Here is a 21,738-nt window from a genome sequence, read left to right as displayed (position 1 = left end):
CCAGTGCATATCCAATACCACAAGAGTCCAATTTAGAATGTAATGGAACAATTTTCTTTTAAGGGAAAGCTTGAAGGAAAATTAAACGGAGATTTTTTTTTCCCCTCCCTGAAAGCTTGAAGGAAAATTAAACGGAGATTTTTTTTCCCCTCCCTGAAGGGAGTACAAAAAGCTTGTGATGGAGAAATTTTCTGGAACATCCCTTCTTGGAAATACATGAAACCTGACCGGTGTTGAAAGAACATGTTGGATCAATGGGGCAATGCACTATCACACAATGGTTGATGCCATTGGCATAATTTTTAGATGACTGCAGCTTTTATAACAGGAAATGCTACCTGTGTATTACAGGAAAAGGTGGCATGGTCAGTGGAGCAGTTAGTGCAACACCATTACAGTGCAAGTGGATTCATTAATCAGTGCAAGGAGTTTCCATGTTCTTCCCGTGTCTGCGTGAGTTTCCTCCGGGTGCTCCGGTTTCCTCCCAGCCTTCAAAACCATTCAGGGGTTGTAGGTTCTGTGGGGAATTTGTGCAGCATGGCCTTGTGGGCCAGAAAAGCTTGTTACCATGCTGGATATCTGAAGTTAAAAATGAAATTAAAAAACATTTAGATCTTGTGCTCACGCATCTAATGTGCTTCTGCTCTAGCATGTGATTTTATAAAATCAAATTCTTTGCAATTTATTCTTCTTTTACACACGCCTGGCATCCTATTCTTCATCAATATTTTTGGATGGTGTTATGAGGAAAATCCTTTCATTCCCTTCTTGGCCAGTGCCAGTGCTGTGATACTTAGCAAAATATCCCAAACTGAGTATTCCTTAACATGTACACAAAAAAAAAACCCAGACTGCTGGGTTTAGTAAGTAAGGTATCATGCACAGAGGAAAGTAGTCAACACTTTGGGTCAGAATTACTCAAGCTTTTTACCTGGCCGCTGAGTTCCTCCAGCAGTCAGTTCTCTATTTTGATTTATTGTTGTAAGGCGGTTATAATATGAATGTTTGCACAGTGACGCTGCCGCAAAGCAATGAATTCCATGACATGCTCATGACTATAAATTCTGATTTTAATTCTGATTGTGTTGCAGATTCCAACATCTGATGTCTCCTGTGTCTCCATTCACAAACGTACGACAGAATGGCTGAGGATGATTCAACTGTGGTACATTACCCAGAGCTAGTTATACAATATACCAAGTAAATGCTGAATAACATATCAAGAAAACTCTATATCTGGGTATTATTTTGCACATCCCATTTAGTTGTATGCCCTTGAATGCTTGTTGATGCAGATTGCTACCTTGCGACATCCGCACTAAAAACTAGATGCCTGCCTCCGAGACAATAATGCCCATCTTTGACTGAAACTCTGGAGTACAAAAAGCTTGTGTTGGAGAAATTTTCTGGAACATCCCTTCTTGGAAATACATGAAACCTGACCGGTGTTGAAAGAACATGTTGGATCAATGGGGCAATGCACTATCACACAGCATCTCAAATTGGATTTATATGCTGGAGGATGTTACAATGGTTGAAAGAACAGAGCAAAGCATTGGATTAATGTCACACATCACATGTTGGAATAGCGTGCTGCAGCATGCTGAGTTTTGGGGTTCTGAAACAGAATATCATATTTTAGATTGGAGATGCATGGAAATAAGGCATCTGGGATAATGAGCTGGAAGACAGCATTTTGTATTGAAATATCATACTGGAACCTTACACCAAGCATCAAAATTACATCTGGAATAAAAGACCGCAAATTAAAGAGCAGCATTGGAGTATAGTCGAGTATTGGAATAGTGTATATGACGATGCGCTTTTCTGTGGAAATAACTGGTACAGCTCCTACTGGATTAACATACTGGAATATAACACCTAGCTATGGAATACTGCAATGGAATACAATGCCCTTCTTTTGGTGCAATGCCTTATAACACCATCTTTTGGAATCATGCATACGATTAAAATACCTTACTGGAATACAGAATCTTGTGTTGGAATAATGTTTTAGGTTGCCTCCTATTGGAATAACTTGCAGCATTGCAACATTTTGCATCAAAATAATGCATTGGAGTACAATATGTCACATTGGAATATTGGGGCATCTTCTGATGGAATAACGTAATTCCTTACATTGGAATGATGCACTGGAACACACACCTCATTGGCATGACACACTGGAGCATGGATAGTTTGCTGGAATTGAATTTTGGAGCAATGTTGTTGGACCCATCTTGTGTAAATCAAAATTGTGGGTAATACTCAACAGGTCAGGTAGCATCCAAGAACTGGGAAACTGTAGAAATCGGTCATCTTCCAAGTAGGAAGAATCAGAGAATGAAAAGGAAACTAGTTAATGTGTAGAGACCTAATGGCACAAACTGTTGTTGGTCGCGAGAAATGGTGCAGGTATATTAATCACAGCTGATCTGTCTGTAGGAGGTGTAAGTAGAAGACAATAAATGAGTAGAAAGACAAACAATTATGGATTTCTGCAATGCATAACACTGCAGTTGAAGTGAAAGAAAGAAAGTGGAAATACTCTGCAGGCCAGTCAACATCTGTGGGAATGGAGAAGACCTTTTATCAGAACGGCCTAGAGTAAAACATGAAAGTTTGCCGGCAACGGAATTGAATTAAAACACAATGCTCGAGAAATTCAGCAGGTCAGTGTACTTTATATAGCAAAGATAAAGATACATAACCAATGCTTTGGGCTTGAACCCTTCATTAAAGTATGACGAAAATACCACATAACTTGATAGCTTGTATCTTGATGAAGGTTCAAGCATGAAACAACAGTTATGTATCTTTATCTTTGTTACATAAAATATGCAGTTTGACCTGCTGAGTTTCTTCAGCGTTGTGCTTTATCAGCACTGCCTAGTTCTCACACAGACTGGGAAAGCTTGTTAATGATTAATTGTTGAATTGAAGGCCGAGTCCTGAGGCCTGTAAATTTCTAAGGCCTTTGAACTTGTGTTGGGTTTTGATGGAAGCTTGCAAAAAGCCAAAGGTCAGAGTGGGAATGGGATGGAGAATTAGAGGGAGAGGGAGCTGAAGCATAGAGTTACCTTTGTAGTCCAAACACACGTGCTCTGCATAGCAGTTCCACCCACTGCAGGAACCACATTGAGGGTGTGGAGTGCAGCACACAAACTGGGTTTCTCCTGAAAGGGATGTATGAACCCTTAATGGCACAAAGGAGGAAATGTAATGAGGGATGGAAGAATGAACCAGTGAGTCATAGAGCAAATGTATCATTTATAATTTCCATTTCAATATTATTTTCATTTTTTCCTTAGTATTTTTGCCAGTTGGATTGTTTCAAGGGAGCACCAGGTAAGCTGAGGGTTGTTTCAGACCAGGCCTTTTTGTTGTAGCCCTCGGGAGCAATAACCTTAGCTAACCAACTTGTTCACTTTGTGTGTGAATAGGCAAATTCTGTTGAAATTTTTCAGCCTGTAACCTTGACTGTGTTTAACTATTTCCACTTCTACCACCCAACCTGCTGAGTATTTTATTTCAGTTCTTTGGTATTGGCAGTGTTTTATATTTCATGGACCCACTTTTATCCCCATACTAGAACATGATCCAGCAGGTCAGTGCACCTTTCACTGCACATCTGTGGAAACTTGCCAAGGATTTTAATGTCATACCAAACCTCTGCAAACTCTGAAGGAAGTAGAGGTGTTGATGTGCTTTCTTCATGACGGCATTAGAATGATAGGTCCAGGATAAGTCTTCCAAGATATTGACTCCTAGGAATTTAAATTTGCTCACCCACTTGTCCTCTGATCTCTCAATGATCACAAGATCTTACACATCTTGTGCTTCCGAGCCCAGGAGTTCGTTCGGATCTCCCAGCTCTAATTTTACCAAGTTTTTTAAAAGTATTTAATTGGCTATATTTTTCTCAAGACATTTCTTGTATCATCCTTGTAAGAACTTTGTTCCCTTTACATATTCCTTTTCTAATCTGTAAACTCGAGAGGAACACTTCTGCAAGTGATCAAAGAAATTGGCCTGGAGCATCTCAGCGAAGCAAAGCACAAGGGATTGGGTTAAAAAAAAGTTTTAAAAAAGAGGTCCCACTCAAGTAGTTGGAATGGGAAGAGAAGACAATTTTCGGAAGTTAATAGAGCGAGAGGATATTACAGTGTTGGATGCAGAGAAACAAGGCCAAAGAGTCAATTGAACACTGTGCAACGTTTCATAGTTTACTTTAACTTGAGCTGGTGACATTATTGTGGAGCTGTGAGAAGTGGTTTCAGTCAGACCATTGAACTTGTTTGCACTTCCCAGCTGCCGAGTTTCAACCTCTTATCTTGTGTCCATTACAAAGTGTCATCCTTCAAATAAACTAACTCTTGTTTATCTACTGTGTGAACAGTTTGGTTTTAAAAAAATAGTTACTACGCCAACACTTTCCCAGCTCTTTGGATGTGCACTTCTATAAACTGTGAGGCTGCCAGGATTCTTCATGACCCTCAGGGCAGAATGCACTTCAGTTTTCACCTTTGAAAATCTCAGGGTAGGGGGCAGGGCGCGGTGTACACAATCGGGGCGCCTTCCTGTCCAGGTCAGGAACTTGAAGGTGCACATTCAACAGTACAAAAACACACCGAAATGCTGGAGGAACTCAGCTGGTCTGTTCAACGTCCATAAAAAGCAAAGGTATATGACCGATGTTTCGGGCCTGAGCCCTTCTTCGAGGGATAAATGGAATGAGCCAGAAGCAGGAAATCTCAGAGTTCAGACAATGCTGGCTGGGCTCAAATGTCGGCAATATATCTCTATTTTTGATGGGCGTTGAAAAGACTGTCTGAGTCCCTCCAGCATTTCGTTGTGTTTTTTGTATAATCACAGTGCCTGCAGACTTTTGTGTTTCACTCAATAGTACAAAAACAGCTTCCTCCCCTCTGCCTTCAGATTTCTGAATGGACAATGAACCACCTCAATTTTTCTCTTTTTTTCACTAATTATTTATGAACCTTGAATTTACGAAACTGTAATTTATAGTAATTTTGCGCCTAGTTCTGTACCAAAACAATGGATTTTATGCTACATGAAACATGACAGCAAACCCGATTCTGATTTCTTTTTGGTGGAGACACAATGCTGACCATGGTGTTTTGGTATGCTTGAATACTGAATACTGAAACTGCCAGGCTTCCATGAAAGACCATGACTGCAAGATGCTTATAAAATCTGAGCAGTTTGTACACAAGGCAGTGGCTGGAATATTTACCTGGCAACAACTAATCATAAATAGATTTTTAACCTTTTGTTTAATCACCTTTGTTTATCTCCCATGTTATTTAATCAGGAAACACAACCTCAACTGGCATCTCAGATTTCAGATTTATTGTCAGAGTACATACCTGACATCACATACAACCCTGTGATTCCTTTTTCCAGGTAAAATTACCATTTATTGGAAGTGCAAAAAAACTACTCAATTTGCATATGTAAACAAATAAAGAAATGTGAACACTTGACTGTACAATACAGAAAGGGGGAAACAATCAATGAAGTGCAAAAGTAAGAGTCCTTAAATGAGTCCCTGATTGAGTTTGTTGTTGAGGAGTTTGATGGTGGAGGAGGAGCAGCTGTTCCTGAACCTGGTGGGTGCGAGTCTTGTGGCACCTACACCTCTTTCCTGCTGGCAGCAGCGAGAACAGGGTGGTGAGGATCCTTGATGATTGCTGCTGCTCTCTGATGGCAGCGTCCCCTGTAGATGTTCTCGATAGTGGGGAGGGTTTTGCCTGTGATGTCCTGGGCTGTCTGTGTCCACTACCTTTTGCAGAGCTTTATGCTCAGGGGCATTGGTGTCCCTATACCAGACCATGATGCAGTCGGTCAGCACACTTTCCACCACACATCTGTAGAAATATGCCAGGGTTTCCGATGTCATATCAAACCTCCGCAAACCCCTGAGAAAGTAGAGGCGCTGACATGCTGTCTTCACAATGCCATTGGTGTGTTGGCTCCAGGAAAGATCCTCTGAGATAGTGCCTCCCAAGAACTTAAATTTGCTCACCATCTCCACCTCCCGGTTCCCCCAGTGATCACTGGATCATACACCTCTGGCTTTCCCTTCCTTAAGTCTGCAATTAGTATATTTATATGCCGGCTTTAAATTAGTTGTCGATTTTTAGGTTCTTTAAATGAAATTTAACACTGATGCACAGATATTAAGGTAGGGGCCCAAAGGTGCGCAGATAAAAAGTAAATTTAGGTTCTTGAGAAATGTCGAAAGGTGGAGAAATTTAAGAATTTACATGTTTAAGGGTAAGTCGACTGAAGGTTTCTCATAGAACAATTAGAGTTTGGGATACATGGGATGTTTGAGCTTGTGGATTGTGAATATCCAAAGGCCCACATGGCTGTGAGAGGCTACCAAAATAAAACGAAGCCACCCCCATTAAGGAATTCAAGCACAAAGACATTTATTTGGAAATATGGCACAATATCGTGTGCCATGCTGATTCCATCCTCTCTCTCTGGTCATTTATCTTATTGGCTGGTGAACTCTGTTATTTCATTGGGTGAAAGAGAAATAGTATCATGCTTACTCCTTCTGATTGTCGGAGACAGATGTTGCACTGGATGATCTGTCTGGGGATGTTGGGCTGCGATGGAATTGGCTTCAGCTTTGGTGTCCTTTTATGGTGGAATAGTCTTGGCCATGGTGCAGGGATAGTGTCAGAGTTTCAAGTTCCAATTTGTTGTCACATGCAGCAAAAATGTAGTAAAAACACACTGAAATGCCAGGGGATCTCAGCCGGTCTTTTCAGCATCCATAAAAAGCAAAGATATATTGCCAACATTTTGGACCTGAGCCCTTCTTCAAAGAATGAGCAGAATGAGCCAGAAGCAGGAAATCTCAGAAAGTCTCTGAATTCAGACAGCGGCGGCTGGGTGGGAGGGAATCCAGACCTATAAAAGGTGGTCTGTTAAGGGGTGAGGTCAGAGTTTATCACGTATGAGTAAGTGGAGACAGGGAAAAGGGAGAGAGACAGTGCTGGGGAAAGAAGTGAAGTGGGGGAGGGGCTTAACAAAAGTCAGAGGAGTCGATATCAATGCCATCCAGTTGGAGGGTTCCCGTTTGGAAGGTGAGGGGTTGTGCCTCCAATTTGTGGGTGGTCTCAGACTGGCAATGCTTGAGACCATGGACAGACATGTCAACAAGGGAATGGGATGGGAAATTGATATGGGTGGCCACTGGGAGATCCACACTATTGTGGCAGACAGAGCCAAGGTACTCAACAAAGTGATCTCCCAGTCTGTGTCCAGTTTCTCCAATGTAGAGGAGACCACAATGGGGGCACTGGATGCAGTAGATGACCCCTGCAGATTCACAGGTGAAATGTTTGTTCACTTGGAATGAATATTTGGGGCCCTGAATGGTGATATGGAAATGATGTGGGCACAAGTGGAGCATCTCCTGTGGTCACTGGGGTGGGTCCCAAGGGGATGATTGGTGGGGAGAGAGGACTGAACAAGGGAGTCACAGAGGGGGTGGTCCCTGTGGAAGAGGAGAGGGGAATATGTGTCTAGTGATGGGTTCATATAGTAGGTGGCAGAAATGGCGAAGGAGGATTTGTTGGATGTGGAGGCTGGTGGGGTGGTAGGTGAGGACAAGAGGAATCCTGTCCTTGGTATGTATGGGGTGGAGGAGGCCAGGGCAGATTAAAGGAGGATTATGCGGGTGAGTGCTAAGTTGATGGTGGTAGAGGGAAAGCCACGTTGCTTGAATGCGGACATCACTGATGATCTGGCATTGAAGTCCTCATCGTGGGTACAGATTCAATGGAGTCAGAGGAATTGAGAGAATGGAATGGAATCCTTACAGGGGACAGGATGGGAAGAGGTGTAGTCGAGGTAGCTGTGGAGTTGTGGGTGTAGACATTGTCTGTCAAGAGTTTGTCTCCTGAGATAGAGACAGAGAGATCGAGGAAAGAGAGAGTGTTGCTAGAAATAAACCAAGTGAATTTGAGGTCGGGGTGGAAGTTGGCAGCAAAGTGGATGAAGTCCACAAGCTCATCATGGGTACATGAGGCAGCATCCAAAGTAGTCATTGATGTAGTGGAGGAAGAGTTGAGGGGCCTTGCCTGTCTAGACTTGCAGCATGGATTGCTCCACCTAGCCAAGAAAAAGGAAAGCATAGCTGGGGCCCATATGGGGACCCATGTCTACCCCTTTAACCTGGAGAAAGTGTGAAGAGTCAAAGGGGAAATGATTGAGGGCAAGTTCTGCCAGATGGAGGAGGGTGGTGGTGGAGGGGGACTGATTGGTTCTATTGAAGGATTTGAGGCCTTCAGTATGGAGAATGGAGGTGTATAGGGACTGGATATCCATGGTACAGATGGGGTGATCGAGTTCAGGGAACTGGAAGTTATTGAAGTGATGGAGGGCATGTGAAGTGCCCTTGAAGTAAGTAGGGAGGGACTGGACCAGGGGGCGACAGAAATGTGGTGATTGAGCAGCCCAGTCGATGTCCTGTACTTGGTGTGAGTAAGATACAGGGCAGTGTTGTAGAGAGAGACCAGTTGGGTAATGGAACAACGGCAGCAAATCGTCTGCATTTCTGTGACCCTGCAAGAGTTGGGAATTTCAGGACAGCAAACGTCAAAACAAAAACTGACAGCCCTTGTTAAGAGCAGAGTTTCTTACCTTTGTTTGCTTATAACATCAACCAAGCCATCATGGCTATTTTACTGCATCAACAACCCAGGGGTCTGGACTATTGATCCAATAAATGCATTACAAATCTTAGCACATTCCTGAGTTTTCACTACACTCACAGTGTCTCAGACACCTCACATGAGTAATTCAGTTTGATGTAAACAAATTTGTAATTATTAGACTGTTGGACTGTTCATGAATGGTTACTGAATTCTATCCTCACCTGGGATGTCCATATCTTAAAATAAATTGTGACATATTTGGAAATGCATAACAGTGCCACAATAAAATAGAATTTCTAGACATGTCTGTAAAATATCACCTCAATCTGCTTCAATTCACTAGAGAACAGTAAGATGGTAGAGAAGAAATTTGGCGATTTAAAATAACGCCACAAGAAACAGGATTGGTTAAGTGCTGAGAGCAAGTGAATCCATTCCAATTATTCCTCCACAACAATAGGTCTACAGCAGATTCCATCTCGCTGGCTCCACACAAAGCCCTGAGATACCTGAACAGCAGAGACACATACAGTACACCAGGTTGCTCTTTATTGATTACAGTTCTGCATTTAACACCATCAACCCCTCAAAACTGATTAGCAAACTCCAAGATCTGGGCCTCAATACCCCACTGTGTAATTGGATCCTTGATTTCCTAACCTCTAGACTTAAAGCAGTATGGATTAGCAAGAACATCTCCTCCATAATCTTCATCTTCAACAGAGCTCCACAGGGCTGCTTACTAACTCCTTGCTCTACGCACTTTAAAACTTATGAGTCCATGGCTCAGTACGACAATAACACCTTCTATGAAATTGCTGACGATACCACGGTAGTGGGCTGTATAAAAAGGGGTAATGAGTCGGCATACAGGAGGGAGATTGAAAACTTGGCTGAATGATGCACCAACAACAACCTCACACTCAATGTCACCAAAACCAAAGCGCTGATTGTTGACTTCAGGAAGGAAAAACCAGAGGTGGACGATCCTGTGGTCATTGGGGGAATCAGAGGTGGAGAGGGTGACCAAATTTAAATTCCTAGGAGTCATTAGCTCAGAGGATCTTTCCTGGACCGACCACACTAATATCATCGTGAAGAAAGCTCGTCAGCGCGTCTGTTGCCTCTAGAGTTTGCGGAGATTCAGCACAACATCAGAAACCTTGGCAAATTTCTACCGGTGTGTGCTGATTAGCTGCATCAGTGCCTGGTATGTGGGGCATCAATACCTCTGAGCGACAAGCCCTGCAAATGTACTCAGCCCAGCACATCACTGGCCAATCTCTCCCCACCATCGATAAAATATACATGGAGCACTGCTGTCAGAGATCAAGGATCCACACCACCCATGACATGCGCTGTTCTCAATGCTGCCATCGGGTAAGAGGTATAGATGCCACAAGATATGTACCACAAAGTTGCTACCCCTCGACCATCGGATTCCTAAACAACTCAATCAGAGGGCCTGTTTACAGAGTAAAACAATGCGATTGGCCCTATCTTCATAAATGCTCAGTGAGCGGCTCCAAGACGCCGACACTGATCTTTCCAGGGGGTAGTCCCACCGATGGAGCAGAATGCTTCATAGATGTACTGCCGCTGCAAGCAGTACATGGCTGATGACATTTGTGATGACGTCGACAGCCTGCGACACAGGACCTAGTCAAGTCAAGTTTGGTGCCTTCTTCTTTCTTCTTTGGCTTGGCTTCGCGGACGAAGATTTATGGAGGGGGTAAAAAGTCCACGTCAGCTGCAGGCTCGTTTGTGGCTGACAAGTCCGATGCGGGACAGGCAGACACGATTGCAGCGGTTGCAGGGGAAAATTGGTTGGTTGGGGTTGGGTGTTGGGTTTTTCCTCCTTTGCCTTTTGTCAGTGAGGTGGGCACTGAAGAAACACACAATGTTTACTTTCTGTTATGTACATAAATGGTTAATATTTCAGGAGGGGGCATGGTGAAAGAGTCCCATAGAATTTACCTGGATGTTGCATGGGATTGAAACAGCTACGTCTCCGCTTCCAATGCCAAGTTGGAAGGCCAGGCAGAAGAATGGCCATCTTCATTACTCACAATCCCCCACACAGTTGCATTGGGGATTATGGGTAATGAAGACGGCCATTGCTCGCCATGTATTTATGCCGTCATGGTGACGGGCGGTACCACAGCAACAGTCACCTCTCCTACATCGGCTCCAGAGGACTCACAGAGGCGCCGCTCTGCATAAAAGTGATGCTGGAGCAGTCTTTTAGGGCTGCTCTATAAAAAGGTAAGTGCAGGTTTTTCTCCACTGATGGATCAGCCTTGAAGTGGAGACCCTCCTTAAAAACACCCCTAGACTCATTTAAGGACTTGTACTTTGCACATTATCTATTACTGAATTTTTTTCTGCTTTGCACAGTCAGTTTGTTCACAGTTCTCTTTTGTATATGTATCTTTTTCCTTATGGACAGTTTGCACTACAAATAAGTAGAGATTTTACGGTCCTCGTGAAAAAGGATCTGACAATAAATTTGAACTTTGGAAGAACCATTGGAAAGTAATATTTTTGGGGGGGAAATTTGAGATAAAAAAAATTCAGCTTCACACAAAAAGGAAAGGAATAGATTGACATTTCTGTTTGAATATTGCCTATTAAAATGAGCAGATGGTGAGGTATGTTTAACTGGGTTTATTTTAATTGAAGGTTGCAGAGTTTCCTTCTTCACAAAATCCCATGTAGACATTGCTAGGTCCCGATTGCATTATTAAACAACATTGGAGTGGTCAGGTTTAACACATGGGTCCGCATTGTTCTTTGTTTAGCATTGGACAGCCTGTATCCTATGCTATTAGTGATGGCAGTAGATGTACTGAATTGACATTGGACAATGATGGACTTGCAGCTGGAGGGGGCGCAAGGGGAGCGACCAAGTGGTGCCTTTCCCCCATTCCAACTCCACCTCCCCCCATCCAACGCTGCTCCAACCACCCCTCACCCCGGTCTGAAGCCAACACCACCCCTCTCCCTGGTCCGCCGCTGCTGCCACCTCCTCCCCCCCACCCCTCACCGGGTCAGTGTGGACCACCATTCAACCATTGACTCACCATCTGGTATGCATCTTGGCACCTTTTTTATGTGCTCACTCCCCCTAACTTTAGAACCTGGCTATGCTCCTGGTTACTACTACTGCAACCACATGATCTCGATCACACCACCATCCAACTAATGTGGAGGCACTACAATGAAATGGCTGGTGAATTTGTTGCCATGGACAGCTGTGGAGGCCAAGTACTTTGGTATATTTAAAGCAGAGATAAAGATTAGGAAGGAAATCGAGGGTTACAAGGAGAAGGCAGGAGAAAAGGTTAGAGAAGCAGCCGTGATGAAATAGTGGGGCAGACTCAATGGGCCGAGTGGCCTAATTCTGCTCCTGTGTCCTGAGGTCTAAAGAGAGTGAGGCTGGTCTTTTCATGTTCTTTGCATGCCCAACACAATTGAGTACATATGTGAAATTGATTCTGAAGCCAAACATTTTTGCTTTAACTGCATCCATATTTCAAAATTGCTTCTAAAAATAAAGGCACCAAAGTTCAAAGTTCAGGTTTATTGTCAGAGTACATATGTGACATCACGTACAACCCTGAGATTCTCTTTTTTCCCTGCGGGCCAGGCAGAATTTCAACTTGTCGGGTAGTGCAAAAAAAACTGTACTCAACAAAAGAATGAAATGTAAGCAAAGAAAAATGCAAAGAAACTGTAATACAGAAAATAAATAATCAATAATAAATAATGTGCAAAGTATGAGTTCTTAAATAAGTCTCTGATTGAGTTTGTTGTTGAGTCTGATGGTGGAGGGGGAGCAGCAGTTCCTGAACCTGGTGGTGCGAGTCTTGTGGCTCCTATACCTCTTTCCTGATGGCAGTAGTGAGAACACAGCATGTCCTTGGTGATTGATGATTGCTGCTGCTCTCCAACAACAGCATTCCACATACATCTTTTCGATAGTGGGGGGGTTTGCCTGTAATGTACTAGGCTGCGTGCACTACCTTTTGCAGGGCTTTTCCACTCAGACGTACTGGTGTCTCCGTACCAGGCCGCGATGCACTGGTCAGCATTACACATCTGTAGAAGTTTGCCAAGCTTTATGATATACCAAACTTTTGCTAACTCCTGAGGAAGTAGAAGCACTGATGCGCTTTCTTCACAAAACTATTCGCCAGGAAATTATTGAAGCATTTGTAACTTTGCTGGACTCCCCAGCTACAACCTATTCTAGCTTTCACTCCTTGCTCTGCATTCACACTTTCATCTCCCTCAGTGAAAGCACCTTTTGTGCTTTATTGGGTGTGCATCACAGTATTGAGAGATTCTTTTTGCCATCAGCACACCTGTGATGTTCGTTGGCTCATAGCCGCTTTCAGTCTTTCAAATAGTTAACATGAGAATTGATACCTTGTGAGTTTCCTGCAGATTGTATGCACAGTGTGGAATTCCTTGATCACACAATCAGCCTTTCATCGGGAAGTTTTCAATGATTCAGGCATGCAACCATTTTGCTTTAAGGTTGTGCTCTCAGGAAGAAATTCTCCTTTGCTCAACTCATCAACGACTCAAGAGTCTACACCCCTGCCAAGGACATTCCCTCTCCAATCTTTCAACTATGCCTGTCAGAATTCTGCAGATGGATTATATGGCTGTGGAGAAATGTTGAAATCAGCATGAATTCCTTCGTTTCTCACCTTGAAGCTGCAGAAAAAAAATGTGGGAAAAGTTGTACCAAAAACCTGATTAATCTTGTGGCAACCAGAAGAGATTACCCAGCAACTAATCTCTAGGGAGCAGATCACTTTCAATAACATTGGAGGTAGGGTCATGTGGAGGCCCTTGTTTCTAACTGCACCACCATCTGTGAAACACTCTGTTTTCATTTCCAGAGATGAAGTGGGTGTTTCCAACATTTTAATCATTAAGTGTAGCGTGGAAGCAGACCCTTCAACTCATTTCTCTCTGATTCCATGTGAGACCTTGAGCAAACGTTTTCACCCATCCACTTTTTTTCTGCAAATTCTCATCATCTCCCTCTAGATCAGTGGTTTTCAAACTGCTCCCCGAACTTGCATTCCACCTTAAATAATCCCTATGCCATAGGTACTCTGTGATTAGTAAGGGATTGCTTAAGGTGGGATGTGGGTGGAAAGAAAAAGGTTTGAAAACCACTGTTTTAACTGTACCTCATGGACTCGTTATGTGCACGGTTTCAGAACTCCAAAGGAAATGGGCCAATGACAATTTTTCTCAAGCAAAATATTTCAGTAACAATTGAGTCTCGAGCAGTGGTTCTCAACCATTTTTTCCCACTCACATCCCACCTTCATTAATCCCTGACTAATCATGTCATTTCTATGTAAGTACTAACCCTTGCTGGCTGTGTGGTTCAACTGATTGAACAAATCCACAGATCATTGGGCGCACACAGCCCTTTCCTTGTAAATAAATCCATAAAGGTGATAGCGGTCAATGTTTACATTTCTCATTCAGCCACATTACATCATTCAGAAACCGCAAAGCTTGTAGGCGGACCATTGGCAGTGTTTGTGTCTTTCGGTTGGAATCTTGAGGATCTGCTGATGACTTGGGGATAAAGCAGGATGATTTAAAATTGTTGGGAAGGGCTTGCATGGGCTGTACATAGCACTAAAGTGAAGTTAACCCTCCCTGGAGCCACATGACTGAGAAAACGGCACGTACAGTTTGTGATGAGGGTTGGTTCTGTGCATTGTATGCATCCGTGGTGATTTGGTCTTTCGAGCAAGAGGGTGGAAGGTGGCTTGGGTTCTAAATGGTTAAGGGAGTCTTTTCCTGGTGCCTCTATTTTGAGATGCAAATTCCAGAAATTTATTCCAGATGAGTAGCTGTGGCGTGCAGTGATGAACAGCTGCATTTATTCCATTCTATGTGTGATCCAGTCAGCAGTACTGCGTCACTTGATATTTCAGTGTGAGCAAGAGAGCTGGTACAGTTTGGCCCATCTTTTACTGTAGCCCCGCAAACAAAAAAAAATTCCAGTAATTTCTACAGATACCACCCAAACAAAGGAGTTCGAAAGAAACACTCCGTGTGCCAAGATTTTGATTATGGTGTTTACTTTCTCATTTTAAATTGAAATCTATTTTCTCAAGGATCCGAATAGCCATTGCCATGGCAGACATGTTCAGGAACATTTTGTCTTATAAAATTTTGCTGGCGTCTGCCTTCCCCAACACCTCCATTGTAAGAATAAAACACGAAAGTCTGCAGACACCATGATTGAAGTGAAAACACAATGCTGCGGAAACTTAGTATACTTGAAATAACAAGGGCAAAGATGCACCATGAACGTTTTGGGCTTGAGCCCCTCATCAAGGAATGAGGAGGTGCCTGAAAATGTTGGGGCACCTGTCTACATTTTGCTCATATGTATCTTGATCCTTGCTATATAAAGCACACTGTTTGACCTGCTGACTTTCCTCAACTTTGTGTTTTTACTTACATTCTTTCAAAGTGAAGACTGTTACAAGATGCTACAATCCCTGATCCTAGATCCCGCAACCAACAGAAATGGGTTTAGACATACATACGGCACGGTAAAAGGCCATTTCGGACCTTGAGTCCACGCTGCCAAATTTACATCCCATTAATCTACACCCCCGGTACGTTTCAAGCGGTGGGAGGAAACCAAAGCCCCCGAGGAAAGCCCACACAGAGGTAGGGAGAACGTACAAACTCCTTACAGACAGCACTGGATTTGAACCCCAGTCTCAATTGCTGGCACTGTAATGGCGTTGTGCTATGCACCCTACGCCAACTGTGCCGGGTTCTTTCCTTGTGCCCTCTACACTCTCCTTGCTATGTTGAAAACTTGTTAATGCCCATTTCTGTTGGCTTCTTGCTTCTCTGCACAACTTCAAACTCTTCAACTGAGACCTGCAGCAATACTTTCATCTTTTATATTTCACACATTCCTCCTTAAACCCCATGAATTTGCTACATCTTCTCCTTTCGATGATTGGTACTCCTGATCTCAGCTTTCAATTGATATCCCTATACACATTTCCTACTGATGCTATAGCCCAGCCATTCTTGTCCTTTTTATGGCTATGATCCCGTTAGGACTCTGCTCAAAGTTTATGTGCTCCCCTTCCCTGTGAAGCAGTCACTCAGTTGTTTTCTCTGTACTTCCCTCCAATCTACTACATAGAACATGGAACATTACAGCACGGTACAGGCCCTTTGGCCCTCAATGTTCTGCCAACCTATAAATTGCTACCAAAAAATATTCTAAACCCTTCCTACCCCATAACCCTCAATTTTTCTTCCATTCCTGCACCTGTCTAAGAGCCTCTTAAATGCCCTGAATGTTTCAGCTATCACCAAGATATTCCAGACACCCACAACTCTGTATATAAAAAAAACCTTACCCCTGGTGTCCCCCCTAAACTTTCCTCCCTTCGCTTAACATGAAAAAATGTTTATGTTATGTGAGTGGAAAAGAAAACAAGGCTCTTACTTAAATGTGCTGTGACCTCTTCAGAGTAGGGCGGGAGGGGGGTGGTGGTGTTGTGGGGCATTGTGCCCCTGTTGAGAATGGCTGTTATTGCCCATGTAAGGCATCCCTGTTGTTCCAGCAATTAAGACGCAACAAACACATAATTCACTGATCCTTTAACTGTGCAGTGACCTCTTTCAAGCAAAGCCTTATCTGCCCTCTCAGCTGGGCACAAATGAAGGAATGGACCCTGGGCTTCTTGGTGTGCACCAATGAATACTAACCTGGACAGAAACAATGCTTGGGGGCATGCTCTCAAGGTTTCAGTTTGCAGATCAGTCTATCCCAAAGCAAAAGAAAAACGTGTGTGGCTTGGTGTATGAAGGGACTGGCAAGGCATCTCTGGAAGCAATTTCTAATTTAATTAAATTTAGACTTACAGCATGCAGGCGCATGAGCCCATGCCGCCCAAATTCACCCAGTACACGTTTAAAAGGGTAGGATGAAACCAGAGAACCCGGAGGAGACCCATGCAGACACAGGGAGAACGCACAAACTCCTTTCAGACAACACCGGATTTGAACACAGGTCACTGGTGCTGTAACAGTGTTACACTAACCACTATGTTAACCCTGTTGCTCTATGAGCTACGCTAAATCATGCCAATTATGCCTTTCTGTGAGCATCTCCTCGAAAAGGAAAGCCAGTTATTTCTTTGTATGGATGTGGTTCTCGTTGCCCCAGAATCATTGGTGTCTAGGGAGACAGACCATTGAAGGCCTGTATTGGGAAGGGTTGTGACAGCATTGCTCCCTACCTAGTCAGAGGACACAGCAGCTACCAATCAAGGTTTGGTTCTGCCCCACCCATAGTGAACACCTTGCCATTGCCCCATGTAAATTACCTGGACTCTCCAGCCTGCCTGTACTTGGCCTTGGGCTATTGGGTGCTGTTATTGGATTAACCCTCCTGGCACTGAGCCATCACCCTGCTAACCCCTCAGCTGGACCCTCCAGCAATATAAAGGTGCCATGTGTTCTTTGTTCTATCTTTTTGCCAGCTTGGGACCACCCTGCTTCACTCCAGGCCTAGAAATAAGGAAGGGTGCTGGAGAAACTGTTGGTAAGATGCGCACAGTTAAAAGGATTGGGACTGTTTAATGAGTGTCCCTTGTAGCACCGAGTGATGGGGTATTGTAGTGATTTTTCCTTGATCATTTTGTGTGTGTATGTTTTGTTCCCATGTTATTTTCCCCAGGTTTGTTATTAATGTCTGCTATTACTTTCCCACAGATGCCGTAAACTCTGTGTGTGCGCGCAAGCACGCAGCATCTGTTACCATTTCCCACACTTGCCTTCTGTAAATAAAATCCTTCTCTATCAAAACTGTGTGTCCAGAGCCCTTACCTTTGAGACTTACCAAACCTGTTTCCTCACTCACAACAAGGCCCCCCTGCAGAAAGTTTGCACTGTGCTTCTGCTTACTGAGGCAGGTTTAAATACAGATTTGATATTATGGTCACGTGCTCATTTACAGTGTAAGTCTTTCATGCGCCATTCAGAGTCTAACGCAGTCATTATTGCTCTGGGGCCTATTTGGAAAAGAAAAAGAAAGGAAGATCAAGGATCATCCTATAATGCTCAGTCCCTGGAACTTTGCCTTTCACCCCATTCCCCCCACCCTCCTAGCTAGAGAGATAAATTCACATTTCCACTCATTGCACATGCATATCAAGTTCGTTTACCATCAGTTTGTACAAGTACAACCTGATGAAACAGTATTCTCTCATCCTCAGTACAAAACTCTGTGAACATAATGCACATGCAAACGATACAACTGCACAGTACGTACACACACACACACACACACACACACACACACACACACAAAGAAATAAATAATATGGTTTGATCAATAATCACAAAAGGCTGAAGTTGTAAAACTATCAGGCTTTTATTGACTAAAGACTGAAACAACCATCAACTTTATTGTCTGATTGAAGCAAGGTGAAAGGGGGAACATGCAAGGGGCTATGGGTAGGATCGGTGTGTCCAGCCGGCAGCAGCCAACCATGGCATAAGAGTGGTTTACCACATTGTTAGATAAATAATACAGTCTGGGAGGATTCAAGTTCATTCTTAGTCACTCAGCATTGGGGGCATCAATGCCTCTGAGTTTCAAGCCCTGCAAAATATAGTGGACACAGTCCAGTAAAACACAATTAAAACTCTCCCCACAATCGAGAAAATGTACCCGGAACACGGCCGTCAGAGGGCAGTAGCCATCATTAAGCATCCACATTACCCAGGATGCTCTGTTCTCACTGCTGCCATCAGAAAAGAGGTCTAGGTGCCACAAAGCTCACACCACCAGGTTCAGGAACAGCTGCTATCCCTCCACTAATCGACTCCTCAATGACAAACTCAATCAGGAACTCATTTATTACTCATTATTTATTACTGAATGCTTTTTTTTAAATATTTGCACAAACAATTTGTCTGAGCTTCTTTCTTTGTTTACATTATTTTCTTATATATGTATTTTGAGTACAGTTTTTTGCGCTACCGATATGTAGAAATTCTGCCTGGTCCGCAGGAAAAAGAATCGCAGGGTTGCCATGTATGTACTCTGACAATAAATCTGAAGTTTGGAGTTTGATATTTGAACTTTGAAATATGAGCGGAAATTGATCTTTTTTGAAATGTAATTAAGAGTGATTGAATGGAGTTTATTGCCATTTACGTGAGTACAATGTGCAGATGTAATGAAGGTCTTACTTGCTGCAGCTTACTAGAGGCCTAAAAACACAACCATTTGTATAAAGAGAGAAATAAACAACATAAAGGAAGAGGGAAAAAAAAGAATAATGATACACAGTAGGTCATAATACAAATGAAATAGGCTGAGTGAGTAGAGTAGAGAAATCTTTGGTGGTCTAGCCATCATGTTACAGTGAAAGTAATATGGGGGCCTGGAGAGCAATCATCTTTGAGCTTAAAGCTGCCAGATTTCAGGAGATTTCTGCCTGAAGGTCGCACTGAGAAGGTAGTCAGGCAGAGGGGTTTGTTTTATGATGCTGGGTGCCATCTTGAGACAGCATCTCGCATCAATGTCTACAATGGTTGGAAGGTCAGTGTCCATGTTGGATTTGGCGGAATCTGCCGCTTTCTGCAACCTTCTGCATTCCTGGGCATTCAAGTGTGCCAGCCAGGCTTTGATGCAACTTGTCAGTAATCTTTCTTTGGGAATTTCCTTTTGCAAGCTGGAGAAAAGAGTGTCAGAAGGGGTGTAGCTTCAACTTTGCTGTTCTAAAATGTACAACAGCAATTAACTGCTTGCAGAGTACAATGCTGGTAAATGTGAGGCTATCTTCTTTGGAAAGAAAACTGAAAAATCAAATTATTATTTCAATGACAAGTGATTGCAGCACACTGCTTTTCAGAGGACTTGGGAACACTTATGCATGAATCACAAAAGGTTGGTTTGCAGGTGCAGCAGGCTATCACGAAGGCAAATGGAATGTTGGCCTTCATTGCTAGAGGGATGGAATTTAGGAGCAAGGAGGTTATGCTGCCACTGTTCAAGGTCCTGGTGAGGGTGCATCTGGAGTACTGCATGCAGTTCTGCTCTCCTTACTTGAGGAAGGATGTACAGGCTTTGGAGGAGGACCAGGGGAGATCACCAGATTGATTCCAGGGATGAGGGGTTAGCCCTTGAGAGAGAGATTGAGTTGTCTGGGACTGTATTCATTGGAACTTCAAAGAATGAGAGGGATCTTATACAAACATATGAAAGGCATAGATAACATGGAGATAGTCAAGTTGTTCTCATTGGTGGGGGAAACTAGAACCAGGGAATAAAGCCTCAAGATTCAGGGTAGTAGGTTTAGGACAGAGCTGAGGAGGAACTACTTTTTCCAGAGGGTGGTGAATCTATAGAATCACTGACCATTGAAGCAGTGGAGGTGATCTCAGTAAGTATATTTAAGACAAGGTAGGATAGATTTTTATATAGTAGGGGAATTAAGGGATACGGGGAAAAGGCAGGTAGGGGGAGATGAGCCAATCATCAGATCAGCCATGATCTCATTAAATGGCAGAGCAGGGTCGATGGGCTGGATTGCCGACTCCTGCTCCTATTTCTTATATTTATCTCTTGATTTCTCTTTTATAGATAAACTCTTTTATAGATAAACTTATTAGAATTGCACCTGAGTTGCAAGAAAAAATTGCAGACAAGTAGTATTTACTTGCTTTAATTTGCAAAAAATAATTTAATTTCTGGGGAGAAAAAAGCTTGTTTTTAATGCTTTAAATGGTGCCTTTAAATCACACATGGAATATGTAGTAGCTGTGGATTTATTCCATAACTAGTAGGATACCCAACGTTTCCCAGCAAATAAAACAGTGGTGTTACTGTTCTGCTTCCTGCTGCCTGCTCCTTGCCTGTCTGGAGGCCTGAACAATGAGATGGGTGTATCGTTCCTGCTGCCTGCTCCTTGCCTGTCTGGAAGCATCAACATTGAGGGACGAGACTGGTGTTCCTCTGCTGTCTCTCGCTTTCTCCTTTGTCTAATTCTACAGGCTTGTGAAGAGCTTCTGCCAATGTTGCTTTGCTGTATTGGGCCCATATTGAACTGGGTTTGGCCACTTGGTTTTATTCTGAATGTACATTGATGTGCAACACTGGAACTAATTGAGGTGTCCTTGGTGCAAGTTCAATGTCTTTTTAAACTTCATATGACCTTAAAGGTTAAAAGTCATGATATTCAGCATCAAATGTTATCAGAATTATAGTCAACAGTATTGCAAGTCAGTGCAAACTGCTCAAAAAAATACTTTTGAACTTCATATGACTTCAATATGGTCATGATATTCAGCATTAAATGTTACCTCTATTGAACCTCCTTGAACATTTCTGGCGTGCTCCATATTGATTTGCTCGGAGAACAGACTAAAAAACAGACATGCATTTACTTTAGTTCATTGCACTAATCCAAGATGTAACTTGTTTGGTTTGCATAATCTTGCTGCAAAATGGGGTTGTCTGGGACTGGTGGGTTTTAGAAGTCATGGGATGAGACAAGAAAGAGGTCAGAAATCCTCGAACAGTCAAGGTGGAGTACCGGCCATGTTGTACTAATAGATTTTTAAACTGAAATTGAATTTGCTTGTAAACGACTTGGTGAACAGTCAATGAGTTAGACAGATTAGGAAAATGGACAGAGAAGTGGCAACTGAAATGCGATGTCAGACAGTGTACGGTCATGCACTTGGGTAGAAAAAATAAATAGGTAGAATATTTTCTAAATGGGAAGAAAATTGAAAATACCCAGATACAAAGGGACCTGGGAGTCCTTGTGCAGGATAGCGTGAAGATAAACTTGCAGATTGAGTCAGTGGTGAAGGAGGAAAATGCAATGCTGGCGTTCATTTCAAGAGGAATAGAATGTAAGAGTAGGGATGTGATATTGAGGCTTTATAAGACACTGGTGAGACCTCTCGCAGTATTGTGAGCAGTTTTGGGCTCCTCGTT

The 21,738-nt window shown here is 43.0% G+C and overlaps 1 long non-coding RNA gene across 2 annotated transcripts in view; it reads left to right on the top strand.

The window, feature by feature from the left end:
• LOC138748103 (uncharacterized) overlaps window positions 1–5,301 on the top strand; it is a 32,056-nt gene extending 26,755 nt beyond the window's left edge. For both annotated transcript variants that reach the window (XR_011347782.1, XR_011347781.1), the window contains exon 3: window positions 1,092–5,301. This is a non-coding gene — a long non-coding RNA (uncharacterized lncRNA). The remainder of the gene's footprint in view (window positions 1–1,091) is intronic.
• The last annotated feature ends 16,437 nt before the right edge of the window (window positions 5,302–21,738 follow it).

Source organism: Narcine bancroftii, chromosome 1 (assembly GCF_036971445.1).
Source record: "Narcine bancroftii isolate sNarBan1 chromosome 1, sNarBan1.hap1, whole genome shotgun sequence".
Classification (NCBI taxonomy): Eukaryota; Metazoa; Chordata; class Chondrichthyes; order Torpediniformes; family Narcinidae; genus Narcine; species Narcine bancroftii.
This window is presented reverse-complemented; position numbering and strand designations above follow the sequence as displayed.